The following is a 22,775-nucleotide window of genomic DNA, read 5'->3' as shown; positions in this document are numbered from 1 at the left end:
GATTTTTGTGTTTTTTATTAAAATAATATTTTTTTTAATTTTAAAAAATTAACCCGGATAATAAAGTCAAAACCTGAAACTCAAGCCTTAAGCTGGATCTAAATAATATGAATCTAATCTTTTTTTTTTTAAAAATCCACCCTCGAAAACCGAGAGATATTCCTTCGTTTACCAAGCTGCATCACTATCGGTTTGAATTCCTCTCTAATGTCTTGTACGCGGCAGCAAACTTGGAAACATTGAAAAGAAAGCTGAAATTTTGGGTGACTCCTTCAGCTTTAAAAAGGGGGGTGGTTGGGCTAGTTGACTCGGGGGCTGGAAGGCAGAAGCTAACTGCATTTCTTAGGTCTTGTACGCGGCAGCAAACTTGAAAGCATTAGATTTATACACTCTTTCACCGCTATTGGCTGATAAGGTCTTTCATAATTGATTTGTTTGTATGTTACAGACTGATTGCCGAAAAGAATCTTTCTTTTCTCCGCGTGATTCCTTGCCCTTCTCCGAGTAAAAATATCAGTTGATATGGAGAAAAGGGTCCTTTCGAATAGAAGTCAGTGATTGTTTGGTGTTATTGTTGAATTGTTTTGCTATTTAAAAAAAAAATTAATTATTTTAATGTATTAATATTAAAAATAAATTTTCAAAAATTAAAAATAAATAATTATTATTTTAATGTATTTTCAAAAATTAAAATTTTTATTTTGGGAATTCAATCTTATTAATCAGGTGATAACATTAAATATACACAATAACAAAGATTTATTTTTTTGTGGATCAACATTTATTAGATTAATCTATTGTCGAGTCATAATAACTTCTTAATTATACAACAAGGATCAGCGAATCTTTCAATTTTACTTCCGTAAATTTTAATCAATAGACCTCCCTTTCATAAAAAAAAAAAAAAAAAATCAATATGATTTATGTTTAGAGAAAAAAAATGATTTGTATGAGAAAAGTCTTTCGAGAGAAATTAAAATAATATCAGTGATCTCTTACAATGGATTACGTGGTAGCTTCAACAACTGCCACGTATATGTGGTTACCTTGTAAAGCAGGTAGTCTTAACATTACGAGTGTATTTGTTTTTGTAGTTAGTTTGAGGGTACAATTCAATTACGTTGAAAATTCAATCATAAGAAATTATTTTTTCTTGTTTTTTTAGTTCTTTTGATGGGTATCTATAAAAACAAATAAGAGAAATCGTCTCTTTTTTTTTTCTTTTTTTTTTAAAAAAAAAGCCTCCCCTGTTTTGTCTCTCAAGAAGACGGGCCCCATGTTTTCCAAGGCCCTGCATTTCCTATATAATGAGCAAGGGAGTCATGGGGAAACTCAAAAAAAGAGTCAGGTATATATGATGTAAGGGAAGGGGGGCAAAAAGACACGAGAGAGGGCCACAAGGAAGTAGGAATAGAGTTTGAAGAAATGAGATAAGAGTCTGGCCAAACTAAAAGAGAAAACTAATATAATCTCTCTGCAGAATGCTGCAAAGCAACATCGTCTAGATCTAAAACATAAAATCAAGCCGAAGTTGGTTTGCTGCACTCTGCTGGGAGATTAGATTAGTTTCCTCTTTTAGTTTGGCAGCCTCTTCTCTTGTTTCCTCAAACTTTTCTCTTACTTCCTTTTGTCCCTCTCTCATGCCTTTTTGTCCCTCGCTAATCTCACCCATCTCAGATTTTATGTGTCAGTATTGATCGAGGAATGACCCTCGAAATATATACCAGACTCTTTCTTGAGTTGCTCCATCATGTTACTTTGTTCACCAGAGAGTATAAAAGCTTTAAAGTAGAATGGTTATTTTCCTGACACCAGCCTGTCATCTTGCTTCTGAGGCTGAAGTTCCATTTCCATCTTCAACGAATCACTAATTTATCAGGTATTCTCTCTTTTTTTTTAGGTGTTATGGGTTTCTCTTGGGTTGTTTTCATGGACTTTTATAATCTGCAACAAGCCCCTTCTCCAATTAAAAGCGTGCAAAGATTTCTATTTCTTGCTCTGGATCAAACAAGGGATAAAGAGGATTTTTCACTCTTGAGATTTGCTGTTTTCTGGTCAGGAGTCGTGATGTTATTTGAAGTCAGAATAATCAAAGAACAATAAGAGGTGTTTGTTCTGATGGAACGGAAAGCGAGAATGCAAAAGCCGGGGAGAAAAGAAGAAGATTTTTTTCTGTGCAGGGAATGGTCGAGGAGAAAGAGAATGGGATCTGGGAAAAGGACGCCGCAGAGGTACAGTTCCTGGGAGGTGGTGTCCTTTTTGCTGCGAATCTATTATTCAATAGCTACAAGTGATTAAAATATGCTCTACTTGTTTGGAAAGCCTAAAAGCAAGCGAGGCAGCAGTCCAAGTAGGGCTGCCGATGGCAACAAGCGACAAATGATCCACAAAGAAACCTAAAATCCTACTGGTTTAACACGTGACTGTCACACATCTTGTCATATTTTGGACCTTACATTGTGTGATCTTCCACCGGGTAGTTGAATTAAGAATAAACTTTTTATTATTATTTCCGACCATTATACAGATGAATAGTACAATGAGTTGTTTCCTTGTTATGTTGTTAAGGAGAATGTGGTTTTTTTCTTTCCATTTTCTTTATCTGAACCATCCCTTCTCCGGCCTTCTTGAGTGTTTCCTTTTTGGGCCAGTGACGATGGAAGAATGAGGAGGAAGGTAAACATTATGTGTAGCTCTGGACTAGTATGCTAGAGGTCCAATGAGGTCCGTGGGAAACCATGGCCTAGCCAAGCTGATGAAACCTGTCTGAAGGTTAACAATTTGCTGTCTTTTCTAGGTTCAACTCCACGAAAACAGAAACTGGGTCGACTGAAAATAGCCCAGATCAGGAAACCCTACCCAAATACACTCCCGTAGCTCTTAGAGATTGATCTTCATTCTTGACCGAAACACCCCCCAACTGCCCCCTTGTTTTCATCCTTATAACCAACATAACTCTTAACACGATGGAGGATGTTCTTCCACCATGCAACAAAAGGCAACAAGAAAGAAGAATAAAATTCCAAGTAATATAAAAACATAAATAATTAAAAATTTATATAATTATTAATTTTAATATTTGTATAATTAATCGAGAGGGCAAAACATTTATATTAATAATTTTTAAAAAAAAATCAAATTATATTCTTCACAAATGTAAACCCATCTCCTCGAAGTAATATCCCAATTAATTATTAATTGCTGGTTTTGTCCCTTTTGAGAATATTCTTTTTTTGGCTTTCAATCAACCTTTTTGGTTATGTAGTCGGCAGGACTAGACTACCAACAGTTCCTCTTCAGAAAAAGGTTCCCATGGCCTTATACGTTTGAAGTCCATTTATTTTCTAGATGGCTACTTGGATTAGCGAATATTTTAAGTTTTGATGCCCCGACCTAACTAATTAAGCACACACAAATAGGATTAAAATTATATATATTGCTGCACTATTAATTTTTATTATACATTATATATAAAGTTTACCCAATCCAGAATATGGGAGGAACTCAACCTCAAACAAGGTTATACAATATCTGATTTGATTTTAACCCTATCTAAAATGGGTCTGGAAATAGAGAGCATAAAAATCCAACTCAATCAACCCGTTATCGTCTCTGTTTTATCTTTTAGAGTTGGTGTAGTATTTTTTTAATGTGTGCCTGCCGAGCCTGTAAGACATCCGTTATTTCTTTCCTTCCCCTCACGTTCATTTGTTTTTTTTTATATATATATTTATCTTCGAAGTCTTTTTATCAGTATTTATTCCTGAAGATAATTAGTGTTGCGATTTAGATTCAACTTTAACAAGCTCGAATGTTGGTGAGCTTGGCCAATGAACCTCGTAGCTTCATGACCCTAATGCCAAGAAATAATTAACAATAATGTGTTCATGCAGCCTCCTTTGGCAGGATCAATTCTTTATTCTAAAGAAAAGGGGGCGATCGTTTGTTTATTCAATCGAATGATTGAGTAGAAATGCAGCGGATTCCAAAACAAAAAATAAAAATAAAAATAAAAAATGATAGAGACCAACACTGTCCATTTCATTGGACTTATAGCTCATGGGAATAGATTAAAAAAAAAAAAAAGGGACTCGGGGAACGAGATAAATGTTTTTTTTTTTTTAATATAGTAAAATTAATGTAGTATTATTAGTTTGATTGTGATCAATTTTTGTTGTGATTGAATTTAATTTAAATAAAAAATAAATTGAATTTAAATGTTTTAAAAATAATAAAATTTATTTTATATTTTATTTTTTATATCACCCTTGTTATCTTTTTCTTATTTCTTTCAAAAGTCTTTTAAAAAAAAAAAGTTGGATATGTATTTTAGAAAAATATTTAGTTTTAATATTTTTTTTTTAGAACTGTAGATTAAAAGTGTTGATCTCTTATTTATTTTTGTAGCATTTTTAGATATTAAATTCTCAATACTCAAAAAGGTTTCAAATATGAAAATTTCATTGAAATCTCTTAATTGAATTCAATTTATAATTATAGGGTTCAATCATGCTGTAAGAAAAATGACAAAATTAACCTAATTCAAGTTTGAGATTATGTACTAATTCAAACATCTAACTGGAAGGTTGATTGTGATAAAACCACCTAGTTGACCCATGAAACGATGGTTGGTATTAATTAGTAATTTAATTGTTTTATAATCTATCAATTATTGTCTGTCATAAAATATATATTAAGAAAAAACATTATCTAAAAGTGTGGTGCAAGCTTACATAAAGAGTAATAATTAATAGAAAATAAAAAAGATATAAGAAACCACAAGAAATTGATTATTAAATTAAAAGGATTAAAAATACTAATCAAACACACATATAAATAACTCAGTATTTAAAACTCGGTTACCCCTGGAAAAAAAAACTCTTTTAAAAATACCTCATTGATTTTCATCCGTATCAAGATTATAAAAAATAAAAACAAAAACTAAATGCAATAAAAAAATTATATAATTGTTTTTACAAATTTATCAAACACCATAAAATTACTCGAAATCATAGTCAAATTGCCGACGTTCCTCGAAGAGTATTTTTTCTAGTTTTCTACCCAATAACGGGAATATTTTTTTTTCAGCGATACCCTTAAAGAGCTAACAACTTCTTTTATTTATTTTATAGGTATCCTCTCTTTTTTATACATTTGTTATTCTGATAATTTTTGTTTTTATATAATCAATATATAGAAAAAAAAACATTTGATTAAATTAAATAGCGTTTATATTTTTATAGTACATAATTGTATTTCAACTTTAATTTTATATAAATTAAAATAAAATATTTTTTATTTATAAAAATTTATTTTTGCATAAAAAATCTGTTTTCATAATAATTTTAATTAAAAATGTAATTTTTAAAATCACAGTTAAAAATATTTTTTAAAATCTATTTTTTAATCGCAATAACCACCGTCCAAACACAGTAATAGCTTTTTTGTGCCGAAATACATGCCAATGATGTTTTTATTTTTTAAAAATTATTTTTGACATCAGCACATCAAAACGATCCAAAAAGTACAAACCGAACTCAATTTTAGCAAAAAAAATAAAATAAAAAAATTTGAATTTAGACAAAACACCGTTTGAAATATAATGCCAAACAATATCTTAATTTGTTGGTTGCGTGGTACCCTCAAACAAAGAGTCTGGTATATATGATGCAAGTGTCATTTCATAATCAATGGCCTACATTTTGATTTGATCTTCCTTTTTTTTAAGGCAAAAGGAAAAAGGATGAGGCTGGTGAGATTAGCTGGGGGCAATAATGCATGGGAAAGAGACAGAAGGAAGCAAGAAAAGAGTTTGAACAGAAAAGAGTCAACACCTCGAAGTAATTATTCATTAAAGGCACTGTTTGATATTGTGTTTTTACCTGTGTTTCATCAAATTTTAATTTTTTTTTGTTAAAATTAAGTGTGGTTTGTACCTTTTGGATCGTTTTGATGTGTTGATGTCAAAAATGATTTTTAAAAAATAAAAAAAATTATTGACATGTATTTCGACATGAAAAACTATTTGAAAAGCTACCGCTGCCACGCTGACAAACATGTGAAGAATGGGGTTTTGATCTTTCCATTTTCTTTTCGTGCCGGTGACGATAGAGGTGTGTGGAGAAAGGGAAACGCTCTGTGTGGCTCTTGTTTTAGTTTGTGATTCTGGACCGGTATGTTAGAGGTCCGATGAGGTCTATGTAAACCATGGCCAAGTTTAGCCCACTCAAGCTGACGAAGCCTGTCAGAAGATCAACAATTGCTGTCTTTTTTTAAATTCAGCTCCCGGAAACAGAAAGTCAGTCGACCGGTAAGAGCTCAAATCAAGAGCCCAACACACGCATATTCTAGTAGCTCTTGAATAGCATTTAGTTACTTTTAAAATAAATAAAAATATATTTGATTGAAGAGAAAAAATCACATGTATAAAAAATAAATTTGTCTTTAAAATAATTTAAGAGTGAATTTTTTATAATTTTAAAATAAAAGTCATGTATATCTTCAGAAATAATATTTATTATTTTTATTTTTAAAAAATCCTTGATAAAAAATACAATTATTTATGTATTTTTTTATTTTCTACTTTAGAGATTTATATTAATATTAAATCTTTATTGAAACACCCCCACCTCCCTTTTTTCCCTTTACATGAAACCCGACATAACCATAAAATTCCAAGTCAGAAAAGCAAAAGGAAGCAAAAATATAGAAGACTAAAACCCAATCATATATGTGAACCCAACACCTCAAACTCAAAGTAATATTCAGGAGTATTAATTGTTGGATCTCGTCCCTTTCGAGAGAGTATTTATTGCATCGAATCAACCTTTCTGGATAGGTAGCCAGGAGGACTACATTCCCGACCGTTCCTTTTCAGAGAAGGTTCGCATGGCCTTCCTCGTTTGAAGTCCATTTATTTTCTAGATGGCTATTTGGATTACCCAGCGAATTACTCCTCCTCTTTCCGACCTCTGCAAGCCTTGATGCCCCCATCGCGACTCCTTAATCAAATACACGCAGATATGATTAAATTATTATTATTATTACTGCACGTATTAATATGTACTAGTTGTTTTTTACACGTAATATATTTTCGGCTGCGGGTTGAATTATTTTTTTATAATATTTTTTTTAAAAAATATTAACAAATAAAAATTTTGATATATAATGAATGATGAATTTTTAAAATATTAAGAAATGACATACAAGATTATATATTTTCCAAAGTTTAGATTTTTTTTTCTTGTGTTAGGTGTTTTCAAGATAAAAGAAATCTTCACCAACAATAATTCTTTTTCTCTAAGCTAGAATCCAGCGATCCCCTTTTTTTCTTTCATCAAAAAATAAAGATTAAAAAAAAATAAAAATAAGTTTATTACTAAAATGTATTTTTTAAAAAAATTAGAAGGACTTGTTAACTTATTAGCTTAAAAAGATGAGGGATTAAAATAAACTTTTCAAATAAATTGCATAGATATTAGATACAATATATTTTACTTGTGTTTTTCATTTAAGTTCTCTGTATTTCAATTCAACCCTTGCCCCCAAAACAATATGTAATTGAGTTTTAATTTTACCTCAAACTGGCTTAATTGTATAAAAATAAAGTTTGAGGATCAAATTAATTTTTAAAAAAAACATATATTCCAGTCCAATTTGTGATAGAACGCACCCATATCGCCACATCTTTTAGCATTGTAATTAATAATTATACATTAATATATTAAATTGATATATATATATATATATATATATATATATATATATATATATCGGATATCTTTGACAACCTCGAATAACATGTACTAAAAGACTCCAACCTTAAACGATAAAATCATAAACTACAATTTGCCAAGGGAGTTAGAGTTTTACCTCCTCTGTCTCCATATTCATTTTAAACCGAGTTGAAATTGATTTGGAAATTGTATAACCCGATTTCAGATTAAGTCTTTGTTGTAAAAGCTGATCCAATCAGGAATACAACAAAGACTTAATCTGAAACCAGGTTATTAATATGTACTAGTTGTTCTTTACACGTAATATAAGTTCGGATGTGGGTTGAATTATTATTTTTATAATGTTTTTTTTTAAATATTAACAAATAAAATTTTTGATAAATAATGGATGATGAATTTTTAAAACATCAAGATAATGACATATAAGATGATTTATCTTCCTGAGTTTAGATTTCTTTCCATGTGTTAAGTGTTTTCAAGGTAAAATAACATTTAATCTTAACTCCTCGCATTATATGTAATCATTTGATATAAAAATTAATTATTTAGGTGAAATCTTCACTAACAATAACCTTTTCTCTTTAATTCAGAATCCGACAATTCCCTCTCTTTCCTCCATCAAAAAATAAAGATTCAAAAAAATATAAATAAGTTTATTACTAAAATGTATTTTTTTTTTTAATTTAGAAGGACTGATTAGCTTATTAGCTTAGAAAGATGGGGGATTAAAATAAACTTTTTAAATAAATTACTTAAATATTAGATACAATATATTTTACCCGTGTTTTCCATCCAACCCTTACCCTTAAGTTCTTAATTTTAATTAGCTCAAAATGGCTCAATTGTATGAAGAAAAAAAAAAGTTTAAACATCAAATAATTTTTTTTTTTTAAAAAAAACATCTATTCCAATCCAATTTGTGATAGAAACGCACGACATCGCCACATCTTTTAGCTTTGTATTTAATAATTATACATTAATATATTAAATTTAAAAAAATAAAATATATATGAAAAGCTGATCCAATCAGGAATACAGAAAAGATTTAATCTGAAACCGGGTTATACAATTTCCGAATCAATATCAACCCGGTTTAAAATGAATATGGAGACTGGACGTTTTGTCCTTTTCTTTTTTGTGTTTTTTTTAAAAGACGTTTTTTCTTCTTTCCTCGTTAAGAAGACGTCGGCCATATATCGTTTTCCAAAGTCGTGCATGGGGTCCATGCGTGTTTGGGTAGGAAAGCTCTACTATATAAAGCTATAAACAGAATTGCCTTCGAGTCATGGAGAGTGCTCAAACAAAGAGTCTGATATATACGATGTAAGGGATGAGATTGGTGAGATTAGCAGGGGGCAAAAAGGCACGAGAAAGGGCCAAAATGAAGGAAGAGTAGAGTTTGAAGAAATGAGAGGAGTCGAGCCAAGCTAAAAGAGGAAACTAATATAATCTCTCTGCAGAATCTGAAACATAAGATCAAGCCGAAGTTTGTTTGCTGCACTCTGCTGGGAGATTAGATTAGTTTCCTCTTTTAGTTTGGCAGCCTCTTCTCTTGTTTCCTCAAACTTCTCTCTGACTTCCTTTTGCCCCTCTTATGCGCTTTTGTCCCCCGCTAATCTCACCCATCTTGTTACCTTTTTTCATCAGACAGGAAACCAGAGATTTCAAATGGCGTGCTTAATTTTTGTCATCTTGGTTCTGAAGCTGAAATTCCATTTCCATAATCACTAATTAATCAGGCATGTATGCTCTTTATTTCTTTTGGGTTTTATGCGTATGCTCGTGTTGTTTGCAGGGATTTTTATAATCTGCAACAAGCACCTTGTCCAAATAAAAGCATGCAAAGATTTCTATATTATGCTCTGTATCAGCCTAGGGAGAAAGGGAAATTTTCGTTAATGAGATTTTCTGTTTTCTGCTCATGAATTTAATTGGATATTCTTTGAAAGTCAGAATAATCAAGAACAGCAGGAGATGTTCGCTCTGAAGGGACGGAAAGGGAAAGCGCAGCAGGTGGAGAAAAGAAGACTACTTTTCCGTGAAAGCAATGTTTTCTTTTTGGGTTTACTCCCGTAGATTGACCGAGAAGAAAGAGAATGGACTCTGGCGAAAGCTCAATGCAGAGGCACAATTCCTGGAAGCTTTTCTCCTTTTTCCTTCAAGGGCTATTGTCAACTCCAGCCAGCTATTCGCTGGACCAGTGATAACACATCCCCAACTTGTTCGGAAAGACTAAAAGCAAGGGAGCAGTCCAATTGGGCTGCTGATAGCAACAAGAGACAAATGATCCACCAAGCAACAAAAAACTCTACTGGTGTATTGGTATAAACATCATGTTGTCACACATCGTACCATGTTTCGGACCTTATATTGTGTTAACGTCCGGCGGAAAGTTGAAATCAGAGTAGTTTTTTTTTCTTTTTTTCCGATCATTATACAAGGTGTATTAGTATTACACTCTAACAAATGTTAGAATGAGTTGTTTCCTTGTGATGTTGTTAAGAAGATCAGGTTTTGTTCTTTCCATTTTCTTTAGCTGGATCATCACCTCTCCAGCCTAACGACGACCGTTTCCTTTCTGGGCCAGTGTCGATAGAGGCATGTAGAGAAGGGTAAACATTCAGTGGAGCTCTTGTTTTAGACTTTTAGTGGGCGATTCCGGACTATTATGATAGAGCTCCGATGAGGTCTATGTAAACCATGGCTTAGTTTAGCCCACCGAAGCTGATGAAGCCGACTAAAGATTAACGATTGCCGTCTTTTTTAAACTCAGACCCCCATGAGCAGAAATTGAGTCAGCCGAGAACAGCCCAAATCAAAAGGCCCAGCCCAAACTGAAACACCCCCTCCGCCTCCCTAACATGATTGAGGATGATCCTCCCCTGTGCACAAAAAGAAGTGAAAGAAAAGGACAAAAATCCAGTCCTAGGATTGGGAACCCAACACCTCTCATTGGTGGGTTTCTGTCGCTTTAAAGAATGTATTGCTTGCAATGAATCAACCTTTTTGACTCGTGCATGATGGCCAACCGTTCTTTATCAACCGATCCTGCTCTTTCTGACTCGTGCAGGACTGGGTGCCCCAAACTAACTCATTGATTAAATACACGCATAGGATTAAATTATTATATATTATTGCACATATTAATTTTTATTATATATAAATATATTAAATTATTTAAAAAAAAAAAACTATATACAGAAAGCTAACTCGATCTGGAATACAGCATGGACTTAGTTTTAAACCAGGTTATACAATATCCGATTTATTTTTAACCCGATTTAAATGGGTATAGAGATTAAAAAATAGAAGCTAAAAATCTAACTAATTCACCCTAGTTGTTGTCTCGAGACATCCAATATTCCCTTCCTTTTCCTCACTATGACGGGATTATTTAAAAAAAAAAAAAAAAGTAAAATCAGTGAAATGTTGAGAGAAATTATTAGATAAATATAATCCATCCATTAAAGATCATGGACCACCTAATAAATTTATTACAAATAATTAAATTTATCAGCGTCAGTAGCATAATAAATCATATTTAGAATGTGAATCTTTTTATGTTTAATATTAAAAAAAATTAATCATAATTACGAAATGAGAAAACTAACATCATATCAATTACAAAAACGATGTGAATAAATTCAATAAGAAGTAAAAGTTTTATTGACACTGAAAATTGATAGGAGGATTGATCCTAGAAGCATCCAGCTGGCCCGTATACATTGGTTAGATTAATTTAATATTTTTATAATTTATCTATTATTGTCCATCGTAAACCATAGTTTGCTCCTCTCCCACAAGATCATAGCGAGTGTTGGTGTCCTGCATCATCTGATGGTCGTTGACCTCTTCTTCTTCTTTTTTAAGTTTTTACAATAAAATTTTATTGATTATTAGAAGCATAAAACATTCATGCCGTGTTGATCAAATTATTTTATGTCCTAAACCCTAATAAAAACACTGCTTCCGAGAGGAAATGGACCATTTTCCCGTGTGCATCCCGTGTCTCTCTAACCCCCCAGCCAGCGTTCGAGGAAATTCCAATCAACCGTAGAAGGAAATTGTCTTTCCTTTATTTTAAATGTTCGAGGAACTATTAGATATATCAAAAACAATATTCTATTTTTTTTAATGCAAACATAAGATTCATCATGAAATTTATTCATGGATTCACCGATACGAGAAATTTCCTGGGAGAGAGAAAATTTCATTTATGAGATTTTCAGTTTTCTGGTCAGGAATTGGGATAGTCTTTGAAGTCAAAATAACCAAGAATAATGGGAGGTGTTTGCTCTGATTGGACGGAAAGGAACAGTGCGAAAGCTGGAGAAAAGAAGATAAATTTTTTTTCCTGATAAAATTGAAAAAAAATAATGTTTAATTTTTTTAAAAAAACTAAATAAACTTGAGTTAACTAAATAAATTTATGATGTAAATCATGCATGTCATTGAATGTAATAAATTTTTTATTTTGTCAATTATCTTTAATTTAATTATATGCATGTTAATTTTTGCATCAAATATTTTTCTTAGAAATAAAATAATTATGATAGGCACATGGTGATATGATAGTAAAAGTATATAATTAATAAAGAATAATGAAATTGTATTAAAAAAATGAGTGGCGGAAAAAACATTAAAAAAAAATATATATATTTATTGCTAAGAATCCAACTCATTCAACCCGTTGTTGTTGTCTCAAGACATCCAATATTTTATTGCTTTCTCTTCCTTTCCCTCATTATCATCTGTTTTATTTATTGTTAAAGTTATTAATACTACGTAGATTAATGAGCGCGGTCAACGAACCCCCTAGATTACTGAGATGGTGTTTCTTTCGCGCTAGCTTTAGTTTTTAAAGCAAATAATTATTGTCTTTCATAAAATAAATAAAAAGGATAGTATTTAAAATATTGTGCAAAACTCACGCAAACAATAATTTATCAATTATTTTCAAATCTCAAGGCTCACAATCACTAATTAAAAATATACATAAATATTCGTTTTATAATTTAGTCAAAATTATAATTATCTATCAATGTTTTAAAAATTAAAATTTATAACTTGAATTTTGTTGAGCGTATATCAGTTTATATTCTAAATTATTTTATAGATTAGTTTATTTTATATTGACCAATAATATAAACTATGATTTTTTAAAAAGTTAATAAACAAGTTTAATTTGATTAAAAATAGAGTGACAGAGGTAATTCTTTCTATATTAAAACTCAAAACCTAATTACATTTTTTTTTTTTAAAATATCTTGTACATATCTCACAGACAAATTAAGGTGGCTGCCGTCACAAGGAATGCCGTTAATTCCCCCCCACCCCCAAATAAATTATTGCGCCGTTACTCTTTTCTCATCCTGTTGCAGCGTCCATGATACGTGCAGCTAGGAAAAACATAAGCTACCTCCAAAAGCCATTCGGTTGCTTGAATGTTGTGAGGCGTGCCTAAGCTTTATGTGCTTAACCAAACCAGCTAATTAATCCATGCCACTTAAAAACCCAAACCCAATTTAAGACATAATTTTAACCTAAGGTTTAATTAATAAATCATCCGTTGGTCGTTGACCTTTTTCTTTTCTTTTTACAAGACAAATTGATTAATTACTAGAAGCATAAACATTCATGTTGTATTGCTGAAGTGTATTTTATGCCCTAAATCCTAATAAAATCTTACTCTCGAGAGAAATGAGCCATTTTTCCGCGTGTCTCTCGTAGAGGAAATTTCAATCAACCATACAAGGAAATCGTCTTTCCTTTGCTATATATTTTCTTTGTAATTGCCTCTTTTCTTGCTTAATTACTTTCCTAGTTTCTTCTTTTTTTTTAGTGATAAGGAGAAATTAATTATTAGAAATATCAAAAATAATATTATATATATTTTTTAATATTAACATATGATTCACCATGAAATTTAATTATTCATGAATTCACTTTTTATATGAGATAAAAGAATGTTTCTAATATATTAATAATTTATTCTCCAATAGACTAATTTATGATATGATTTGGCATTGCTTGTTTGATTTTTTTAATCATTCTTAAAATGTGTTTGGTAGAATAATTTTAATATATGATGATATTAAAACTAAAAGGAAAAAAAACATAAAATCGGTAATTGAATGACTTTTGAAGCGATATTTCTTTATAAAATTATAATCGGTGCATGAACATAGAAATTGAGTAAACCGACGTATTTTCCACGAACATAAAAAATCGGGTGTCGAATTTTCGAGGTGGATTCCTAGGGTGTAGATCTTCTCCTATAAATTGCAATATCGTGTGTACAAGTTTTACATGGAACAACGAAGAGCAACAAGGATTTCAGGAAGCAACTGAGATGGATTGACAACATGCTAGTCAAGTGTCGGTCGAATGAGTATATATACTTGAATCACCGGTGAATTGATAGATGAGATTCGCTGGGGACATAAACGCATGAGGATCGAAGTGGTGCGAGAGAAAAATCTGAAGAACAGAGTAGTAAAAGAATTTGCAGAAAACTTGCTACTTCTGCGTATCTTAATGCGTTTTTGTCCCTCGCAAATCTCATTCATGTCAAAGGTCTAGATTGGCTTGATTTGACAAGGGATTAAAGCATTTCCTCAAAGAAGGAATGGGGGGTAGCCCCTTTTTTTTTATCCAAGGTACACTGTAAGTATTTATGTTCTTGTTATCTCTTCGAAGGATCTTCATAATTTGTTCTTTGTCAAACAGGTTAATTATGATCTGAATTCTTCGTTAGGTTAGTGAATTGGGATACTTTCTGAAGCCGAAAGAACATGGAAAAAAAAAAGAAATTGAAGGGTGGGCTCCGGTGGGACAAGAAGGAAACGTGTGAGTCGGAGAAAAAAGTAGGGAACGTTTTCTGAGGTTGTCATGCAACAAAGGCAAAGGAAAAAAGGATTTCTTTTTTATGCTTTTAGTTTTTTCTAAGCCTTTTCTTTTCTTGTCCAATTCTCATGAATATTGTCTTTTTTTCAAGACTTGAAGCCTCATAGTCTGGTTGCTGCTGCTCCTAATTTGATACCATCCTGTCTCCTTTGGGGGTATAACGATATCACTATCAATCTATAGTTTTTCAATTTGTTTCCAAGCGCGTGTATCTTGTAAAATTGCCGGAGGGTACTTAATAAATGACTTGCTTTATTTTTTTTCTTCTTTAAATTGTTATTCTCTTGTATTTTCTTTTCTAAGAATCCAAATACGTTCTATGTTTCAAAGAAATTCATAAAAAACTCGGGGCAAAAAAAGGAGTTAAACAAGCTCTCAATTACTTGTTGTTACTGGTTATTAGCAAGCTTGCACGTTATTAAAGTAAATTGAACAATTAAAGTTGACACTGCGATTTTCGAATAATAAGAGCTAAGTAGATCAGTGGGAGAATTATAGGACTAAAAGTGTACTTCATACTTGATTCTCGTAGCTTCCTTGTGGTTTCAATTTATGAGATAAAAAATATTAGCCACTTGACACAGATTTCCCATTTTTTCAATGCGATGATCATCTTAATTTACATAAATACAAACATAAATTAAATAAACAAGGTGAGGTCGAGTTAAGTCAGGTTGGCTTGTGACCATGGTCGAGTTCAATGATTCTTTGGTCAAACCAGATGTTGTGACCTTGGTATGAGCTAGCCTCGACGGTCCCCCCCTTGAATTAGAGGGGCTTTGATAATCCATCATGGATGATTACCAAAAAAACAAGGTGGGGGAGGCGGGATAGGATCACATAAGAATGCAATAATCATGGGTTCCACGAGGATGTTGAAACGAATTACATGAATATATTGAATGGAGGATTAAATTCATAAAATTACTTACATAACAAACAAGATTCAGTTCACTAATTTCAATATATAAGCTTGGATACTTCAGATTTATTTATAGAATATCTTTTTATAATATTATTGTATTTTTTTCAAAAAAATTACTAATTCGGTATTGAAAAGTCTCTAAAATATTATGGACACTCAAGAGAAATAAATTAAACTGTTAAAATTAAAAAAACATTAAAAACAAAAAAAAATAAAATTTATTGCTAAGAATCCAACTCATCCAACCCGTTGTTGTTGTCTCAAGTCATCCAATATTTTATTGCTTTCTCTTCCTTTCCCTCACATCTGTTTTATTTATTGTTGAAGTTATTAATGCAACGCAGATTGAAATTTAAAGCTCAAAGATTAATGAGCGCGGTCAACGAACCTCCTATATTACTGAGATGGTGTTTTTTTCACGGTGCCTTTAACTTTTAAAGGAAATCATGTAAAAAACATATTTGGTAATTTTAAAATTTAATTTATTATTTGCGTGGGACTTATATATTTTATGTTAAAATTGCTGGTTTGCCCACAATAGCAGCTCCCCATTTCACATCTATGCTAGGTGAATTAATTCACCCTGATATTATTCTTGAAGTGAACCGTGACAGGTGAATATTACTCGGTATTATTCACATCAACAGTGTTTTTATTGTTTTTTAGACTGTGTCTGATCCGGTTAAAAAGAATAATTTTTTTTATATTGTGTTTTACTCAAAAAAATAATGTTTAATATTGTTGTAACCCATTTTTGGGTCCCCATGAAAAATAAAATAAATAGCCAAAAAAGGTTAGAAAAAGATAACAGGAGGCAGAAGCGCTCGGAAAATAGTCAGAAAATTGGTCAAGGAATTTAAAAATACAAGGATTGATTTTTTGACAGTATATTCTTGAAGGATGAAAGCCCTATTGAGAAGAAAAATTTGAGTTTTGAGGAGAAAAGCCCGAATTTGGATTTTTATGGACTTAATTAGATTTTTATGGATTTAATTGGATTTTTATTTGAATTTATAGAAGATTTGATTCCAAGAAAAATTGATTTTTAAGTCAATTTGGGCTTTAATTTGGAGAAATTTAAGTTCTTGGGCCAAAATATATTTTTTTAGGAATTTATTGGGTCAAATCAGGGGCTCAATTGCATAAATATTGAAGTTTAAGGGCCAATTAGGGATTTAATTAAGAAAATCCGAAACCAGGGACCAAATTGGAAGAGGCGCGTAAATGGAGGGGCTGCAATTTTTCGGTTCAGGGCTTAATTGAAGAAATTGAAAGTTTATTGATCAATTAGGGGCTCAATTGCTTAAATCAGAGGCCAAGGACCAAAGTGAAAAAGGCGGCCAACAAGAGGGGCGGGGACCAAATTTGGGGGACTGATTTGAAGTTTGGCCATTTAAATGAAACGGCGCGTTTTATCCAAAACGACGCCGTTTCATATATTAAAAAAAAAAAAAAAAAAAAGAGGACCGGAACGGTGTCGTTTTGAACGACACTGTTCCTCTTCTTCTTTTCCCCCCCGAACCTGCAACAGAAGAAGAAAACCGTTTTCAAAAACCATCCCGCGCCTCTCTCTCTCCTCGCCCCCACCACCTTTAGATGTTGGCCGACCATCCGTTACACCCGATGGTCCCCCACGGTTCTGCCCCTATAAAAAGAGAAGAAAACCGAGAGGAAAAAAGGGAGACCCCGAGAGGAATAGAGAGAGAGAGACCCGAAGGGAGGAGAGAGAGAGAAAACCGCCTGAACCGCCGTCCGTAAGCCAAGCTGCCACCGTCTCCGCAGCAGCACCGCCACCAAGCCGTCGTCTCCGCCGTGCCAGGTACGCTTCTCTCCCCCCTGCACATTTTTTTTCTTTTTGTTTCTTAAATTTCGTCTCCTGCATGCAGAGGCGTTCTGCATGCAGGGGACGAGGGGGGGAAATAATTCCCCCCCCTGCGTTTTTTTAATTCCTCTGGGCCAGATGTTGTCTGGCCCAGAATTATGTGGACCGGGCCAGAGAGATCTGGCCCAGTCCGGCGGTCTGGGCCGGGTCCGGCCCATACCGAGGTTAATTATTTTTTGGGCCGAGTTCGGCCCAGTACTTTTGGGCCGAGGTCGGCCCGGTACTTGTTGGGCCGAGGTCGGCCCAACGCTTGTGGGCTGGGTCCGGCCCAGTTTAGTTTGGGCCGGCCCAGCCCTTTTAATATATAAAATATATTATAATTATATTATATTATTATTATTATTATTATTATTATTATTATTATATATGTGTATATATGTTATATATATAAAAAATGTATTTATATATATAAAAAAAAAAAATATTTCGAAAAAAAATAAAAAATAAAAATATTGTTGATTTTTCTGCATATGTTTGTCAAAAAATGTTTTAATTCTGGTTTGTATTTTTATACTGTAAAGATACAAAACCAGTGTTATAAATACCCGGTTTTCGTCAAAACATCAAAGATTTTCAGAATAAAAAATGTTTTTGCTTTCAAAAAAATTCTAAAAAGTCCCTAAAAATGTTGTTGATTTTTCTGCATATTTTTATCAAAAATGGATTAATATTGGGTTGTATTTTTATACCGTAAGGATACAAGCTCAGTATTAAAATACCTGATTTTCGCCAAAGCATAAAAAAAATAATATTTTCCAAAAATTGTTTTTGTTTTAAAATACGGCCTAGTCTCTCCAATATATACATATAAATATTATAACATCATATTTTCATACAACAAAGAAAATTTTCAAAACAATATATGTATTAACATGCATTTTGGCTTTAATAACCAGTTTATTCAAGCCATGAGAACTAGGCCAATATTTCAAAAAATTCTAAAAAAAATCTTTTTGTTTTATTTTAATATTTGGGATTACGAATTTATACGTAAAACGTATTCCTAAGTATTATTAATAAAATTTTGGTATGGACGTTAGAACGGTTAGGATTTTTACCCGATAAGATAAAAGACCTTCTTACCGAGGAGGATTTTTCTTGAACCATAAACAGACCAACGACTAGAAGTATAATAACACCTTAGTTTTTATCAGACAATAAAACAATGCAGCTTACCTTAGGTAGGGCGTATTTGGGGTGCTAATACCTTCCCTTTACGCAACCAGTCCCCGTACTCAATCTCTGAGACCGGTTAGGGTTCCTAGTGACCAAAATACTAGGTGGCGACTCCAAAGAACCAAATCAAACAAACCAAAAATAAAAAATTCGCCAGTCGAACCCGCAAGACGGATTTTTGGGGGGGTGCGACAGAATGGCGACTCCACTGGGGACCTTGTAGACTAAGCTTTGTTTTTGTCTGATATGTTTGTGTTTTTGTATGTTTATTGTTAATATGCCTTTCTATTTATTTGCATATTTGTTTTTTTATTTTACGCGTATTATTTATGCATTGTATAAAATTGTCTCATGCATCACTTGCTTTTATTTTGAGAAGCACACACAAGCCTTAAGTTAAGTGGGGAATTAGCGATTTACCCTAAGACTATTGGTCAGGGTTTAAATGCGTGAAACACCCAACTCATATCTGAGTGCCTGCTTGGTAATGGTGGACATACGTGTCTTAACTGTTCCTTGCAACGCCCCCATACTTCTTTACGAAGAACGTCACTGGGCAGATATGAGACCCTTCAAGACCAGATAGAAAAACTACCCACTCTAACTTAATAAATAGAGCTTGTCCTTAGGTTATGTATCTTTTTGCAATATTATACTCATCGTGCATCACTTATGCATCACATGCATTCCAGATCGTGAAACATAGGTCCCACATCCAGAGTCCACCAAACCCGGTCCAGATCAAGAATGGAAAACGAAGAAAGAGCTCAATTAGAGTCGCATTACCAGACCGAGTTGGAATCTGTGAAAAATGAAGTTTCTCGACTGACCAATCTGCTTGAGCAACTTTTAAGAGTCAAGAACGGGGAGGGAACGTCTACCCAACCACCTATATGAGCACCATCAGTTCATGTTCCGGGGGCATCTCAGAACTTGGGGGCAGAATCAGTGACGGGGCAGCACTTTGCGCCTACCATTCCCATTCAGCCCGCTCAAGCTCACATCATTGTGGAAAGGCCTCCCGATAATAGGTCCACCAGATTTATGAAAGATGACAAGATATCAGCCTTGGAAGAAAGGTTAAGAGCAGTCGAGGGAAATGACTGGTTTGACCCCATGCGAGCGTCTGAAATATGCTTGGTACCAAACATCACGGTACCAAAAAAATTTTTTAGGATACCGGAGTTTATAAAGTACACTGGGTTGGAATGCCCAAACACTCACCTTCGATCTTATTGCAATAAGATGGCTGAGGTGATTCATGACGATAAGTTATTGATCTACTTTTTCCAAGACAGTCTATCAGGGTCGGCACTAAGTTGGTACATGAGGCTGGATAATGCTAAGATCAAGAAATGGAAGGATTTAGTTGAGGCTTTCCTTAAGCAATACAAGTTCAATTTGGAAATTGCTCCAGATCGAACGAGCCTTATGTCAATGGAAAAAAGAAGCCAAGAATCAGTAAGGGCTTATGCGCAAAGGTGGAGGGACGAGGCCATTCATGTGCAACCCTCTTTGATAGAAACAGAGATGGTGACTTTGTTCGCCAACACATTCAAGGCACCCTACTATGAGCATTTAATGGGTAGCTCATCTCAACATTTCTATGATGTTGTACGCATAGCAGAAAGAATCGAGCAAGGGATTAAAGCTGGACGCATAATTGAGCCATTGGAGACAAAGGGTTTTATCGGAAGAAAATTGAAAGGTCCCGTTAACAACTTCGAAGGTGGGTCCAGTGACAAGATAACGGATTCATATAACCCACAAATACCTACCTCCCATGTGGCCCACATAAACTTTAACAAACCTTTTTCCCCTAATCGAGCAAATAGCCAGTCAAACACCCAAAACAACCACCAAAGACCAAACACAAGATACATTTCAGAACAATTACCGCCATTACCCATGCCTCTGAAGGACATATATGCCAAACTACTGAGCATTGGACAAATAGCTCCTATCCCTACATTACCACTACAGCCACCATTCCCCATCTGGTATAAGCCCGAGTTGACTTGCGAGTACCATGCTGGTATTCCTGGGCATTGCCTTGAAACGTGCTATGGTTTTAAGAACAAGTTGTTGAAGCTCATCAAGATAGGATGGGTGTCATTTGAAGATACACCCAATATCAGTTCAAATCCATCGCCACATGACAAAAGTGATAAGGGATAAAGGGTTGGAAAACCTTGGTCAAGAATCGTCAATAATGAAGAAGGCGAGATCAAAGGAGAAGACAAGGAAACGCAAGTGGGGAAGGAAGATGAAGCATTATCTCGGTTGACTTTCCACACACCAGAAGAAGTTTCAGAACGGGTTGACCCAAGAACTTCTCGTAGTTTTCAAAATGTAAAACAACTTTATTTGCCTTAGCATGCTTTTGTCTTTGCTTTTATTTTTCTTTAGTGAGCATTCAGAGCTCATTTTATCAACCAGATTTTTGTGTTTATCTTTGAGCCTACCTTTTCTTTAAATAAATGATGAGATTTTGCACTTTTGGAACAAGTTGAGTGGTTACAAACAAAGTATCATAAAATGGTTTAATATGAAATTTAAGAAAAGCTACCCTTGAAATACAACCTCACCTCTGGATAACATAATGAATTGATACATCACCTGTAATTTTTCTTTCCAGATAAAAATAGAGTTTATCAATCCTAAACAATGTGCATTTTTGAAAAAAACACAATTTATTGTCCTTTCACTCTCTAATGAGTTTTTTGTTGGTGGTTTTGTTTTGAGTCGAAATGAATTTCTTCTCTATATAAAAACCTAGACTAGGATCGCACCCCTACACTGGGGGCAAGACGAGATGTTTTATGAAAAGTTTTACAAAAACCAAGCTAAAGCATTTGACAAAAGCATGACAGAGAGGCAAATACAAGTCATACATTTTGAGAAAAGGACTACTTGAAGAAAGTCAAAGACTTCTTCTCCAAGAATATGATAGGCAACACGAGAGATAAATCCAGCATACGACTTCAAAAGCAAGTTCATGTTAAGAGGGAGTCTCATGAACTAGAAGAAGAGGCTGGGACCTATGTTTCAAAACCAGGTATAAATGCATGCATTGCATCTAATCATAAATCATTGCATATATATTTTTTGGATCGTTACAGGAGGAGATCTTAGCGCATTCCAACAAGATTATGGACGAAGAAAGAATCATTGAGATGATTCTAGAACAACAAGAAGAGAAGATAGTGGTTTTCAAACCCTGCCAGCAGGAAGAACGACATCGATAGCATTCGGTAAAAAGGAATCACCAAATGGGATTCCAAGTTGTTGAGATCGACAGAAGGGATCTCGTATTTCGATGGAGGTCGCCAGAAGGGACCTCATATTTCAGCTTTGAATAAAAGGAATCGTCAGATGGGATTCCAAGTTGTTTGAGATCGCCAGAAGGGGTCTCGTTTTCGATATTCATCAATGGAGGTCGCCAGAAGGGACCTCAAATTTCAGCTTTGGTATAAAAGGAATCGCTAGATAGGATTCCAAGTTGTTTGGCTAAAGGAGATCGCCAGAAGGGATCTCATATTTCGATGGAGGTCGTCAGAAGAGACCTAATATTTCAGCTTTGAATAAAAGGAATCGCCAGATGGGATTCCAAGTTATTTGAGATCGCCAGAAGGGATCTCATACTTCGACATTCATCAAGGAAGGTCACCAGAAGGGACCTCATATTGAAACCATTTCTTAGAAAAGCATGGAGTTTACAGAATTCTTCCCCTTGGGTTCGTCACCCATACAATGAGACCATCATTTTTCTCGGGTTCGTCACCCATACAATGAGACCATCACTTTTCTTGGGTTCGTCACCCATACAATGAGACCATCATTTTTCTGGGGTTCGTCACCCATACAATGAGACCATCATTTTTCTCGGGTTCGTCACCCATACAATGAGACCATCACTTTTCTTGGGTTCGTCACCCATACAATGAGACCATCATTTTTCTTGGGTTCGTCACCCATACAATGAGACCATCATTTTTCTTGGGTTCGTCACCCATACAATGAGACCATCTTTTTTCTCGGGTTCGTCACCCATACAATGAGACCATCACTTTTCTTGGGTTCGTCACCCATACAATGAGACCATCTTTTTTCTCGGGTTCGTCACCCATACAATGAGACCATCACTTTT

At 33.8% G+C, this 22,775-nt stretch overlaps 1 long non-coding RNA gene across 1 annotated transcript; it reads left to right on the top strand.

Moving 5' to 3' along the window:
* Window positions 1-1,351: 1,351 nt before the first annotated feature.
* On the top strand, window positions 1,352-2,567 carry LOC140955324 (uncharacterized). The gene is made up of 2 exons (XR_012169287.1): window positions 1,352-1,879; window positions 2,060-2,567. It is a non-coding gene; the product is annotated as an uncharacterized lncRNA (long non-coding RNA).
* The last annotated feature ends 20,208 nt before the right edge of the window (window positions 2,568-22,775 follow it).

Source organism: Populus alba, chromosome 2 (genome assembly GCF_005239225.2).
Source record: "Populus alba chromosome 2, ASM523922v2, whole genome shotgun sequence".
Lineage (NCBI taxonomy): Eukaryota > Viridiplantae > Streptophyta > Magnoliopsida > Malpighiales > Salicaceae > Populus > Populus alba.
This window is presented reverse-complemented; position numbering and strand designations above follow the sequence as displayed.